Source organism: Salvelinus namaycush, unplaced genomic scaffold (assembly GCF_016432855.1).
Source record: "Salvelinus namaycush isolate Seneca unplaced genomic scaffold, SaNama_1.0 Scaffold1796, whole genome shotgun sequence".
In the NCBI taxonomy this organism is placed as follows: domain Eukaryota; kingdom Metazoa; phylum Chordata; class Actinopteri; order Salmoniformes; family Salmonidae; genus Salvelinus; species Salvelinus namaycush.
In genome coordinates this window covers 10,939-13,583 of record NW_024058559.1, presented here as the reverse complement: position 1 = coordinate 13,583, position 2,645 = coordinate 10,939, and the positions used below count along the sequence as shown (strand labels likewise).

Here is a 2,645-nt window from a genome sequence, read left to right as displayed (position 1 = left end):
CAGTTTATATATTTTTATTAATCAATTAATTAAACAAGTGGCCCCCCTACCTCCCCATCTGACAAATAACAAAGTGTCCGCAGCAGCAGGCCTCTACACTCATTGAGAGTGGGCTCCTGAATCCCCCTGTGGTTGGTGGTTGCAGTAAAACATAAATATATACTACATACTGTATATTTTTTTATTTCTCCGGGGCCCAGGGGCAATAGCCCAGGTAAGCCAGCCCTTCCTATGTCAGAAAATAGCCAAGGCCTATTCACCTTATTCCTATGTGTTTCTGGATCAATCAATACAATTTCTGAATCCTTAAAGTGTACATTTTGGTGTCTTGAAGTTTCCTATGACCTATAGGCCGAGGGAAATGCATTCATTTTGCAATGTATTAGCCTATTTCTTAGGTCTATAGAATATTTAGTACACAAGTGAAATATCACCATCAGTCATGTCGATTGTATAGGATTCCAGCGCCTTGACAGATGCACACACACCACTGTGGTGACACGTCCCCTATATGACTATCTCTGTCCCCACGTTGTGATTGCCCTCCCCCACTCCACTTTACCGCGCAGAGCCAGAGAGGGAAAATCACTTTCATCTGGAGAAGCTCGTCCGGTAACACGGGGCGGCCCATCTGCAGCTCCCCGCTGTTCCTAAAAGAAAGGTGAGCAATATCATATTTTCAACAATTGAAATGATATGGAAAGTTATTTTCATGCTGTAGTACAATTCCACCACCATAAATCGTTGTATTGGTTTATGAACTATGTTAGCCTAGTTAGCTTGTTTGTTGCTAGTGCTAATGTTCGCTCACTATCTAGCTAATGCACTAGTGAGCCAATTTTGTTGACATTTGGGCGGGTAGCTTGATTAGTTAACATAACTGTTGATAAAGAGACTGATATTTTATGGCTATTTCAGTCAATTCTATCAGTGTGGTTATAAGTAACATGCATAGACAGCTAAATGGGACACGTGATCCCCATAGATGAACTTGAGACGGTAGCAGTTTGATAACATTAGATGGTGTTAGTTTAGCGAGCTAAAGTTGGCTGGCTGGAAACCAGGGGTTGTGCACCCCACCTTGCATCTCATAGCACAGTGGAAGAGGGAAAGTCACAGATGGAATTTTTTACTGCTTCTAACGTGCTTGTTTTGTAGTCATCTAACAAACATACATTATGTCTCTTATAAATTGTAGGTTAAGCCATGAATGTTGATTGTCTGACAGCCTTGGTATAGTTATGCAGTAAAGCACAAGGAAAGGTTGAGGACTGTTCTTACGTAAGAGGCAACGCGGAGTGCCTGCCTGGTTACAGCCCTTAACCTTGGTATATTGGCCATATACCACAAACCCCCGAGGTGCCTTATTTCTTAAATATACCACAGTTTCAGCCAATCAACATCCAGGACCCAAACTACCCAGTTTATAATGTCTGCTTTATTCCACAGATTAAGGATTTGAGTTGGCCTGACGGAGAGATCTTCCAGGCGACTCCGGCCCATGGAGGATGCAGAGCATCACATCAGATCAAACATTGATAAACCAGTACTTTACCAGCGTTTTATCAATATCTTTAAAGGTAAGGTGAAGATTGAATATATTTCTGACAGTCCTAAATATGACAGCTATGAATTAGATGAATCAGATGTACATTTTAGAGGTTAGTGGGAAACAGTGAATTGGGATATATGGGCACAGTCACCCAGGAAAAAAGGTTTAAAGGAATAGCCATGTCTTTGTATTATGGTCATAGGATTCTTAAAGGTCCACTACAGTCACACGATGCTCCATCTGAAATCTCCTTCCACCTGAAAAGGCCCACCTTGAAAACCAATCATTGGTTTAGAAGACAAAGTAAGAGTGACAACTGAATCTAGCCTCTTGAAAGACAGAGCAGCGCATCCCCCTCCCTAAACCCCCTGCTGCACACCTGAACCTCATTTTGATTGGCAGTGATATGTGTGAGATCACTTTTAGACAGTGTGAGGTCATTTTATGAGAACAGTTGTTTTTGGAGAAGCTTGGCAAGTTGAATGGGGTGATCATGTGACCGGAGTGGACCTCCAGACAGTGATTATTCTCTGTAATAATTGACAAGCACAATGCAATATCTCCTAATGTTTGTATTTTGTGTCTGCTAAGGACGGGGAGTTTTTGCCACTGAATTCATATCCAAAGGAGACTTTGTTGTGGAGTACCGAGGTGAACTGCTTACACAACAGGAGGGCGAGGTCCGAGCTGATCAGTACAATGATTCTGCAAAGGTGTTTCTTTTCCATTTCCAATGGAAAGGAAGAACATGGTGGTAAGTAGGATTGATGAGAACAAAATAAACATATTAAAGCCTTTTGAGATCTAAAAAAAGCAACAACATTCAAATGGAGACAGACATTTAAATGGTTGGTGGCACAATATGCACTGTTGGCCTATCTCAGGCCCAGATACTAATTTGACCTTGTCCCTGACCTACCTTTTCTGAAATAGAAACCCTGTGCTGCAATATCTTCATTAAACTGTGACATGTTATGTTTCTATGCAGCATGCAGCATTTTTTATTAAGATGCTAGATGAAATTACCATCCATCTTGGAAGAGCCGGGAGGATGAGCAATTCACTACCCTGTCATGCAATATGTTGTGATGCA

At 41.6% G+C, this 2,645-nt stretch overlaps 1 long non-coding RNA gene across 1 annotated transcript; it reads left to right on the top strand.

Moving 5' to 3' along the window:
* Positions 1–639: 639 nt before the first annotated feature.
* Positions 640–2,295, top strand: LOC120037638. The gene is made up of 3 exons (XR_005474836.1): positions 640–661; positions 1,450–1,580; positions 2,144–2,295. It is a non-coding gene; the product is annotated as an uncharacterized LOC120037638 (long non-coding RNA).
* Positions 2,296–2,645: the final 350 nt, after the last annotated feature.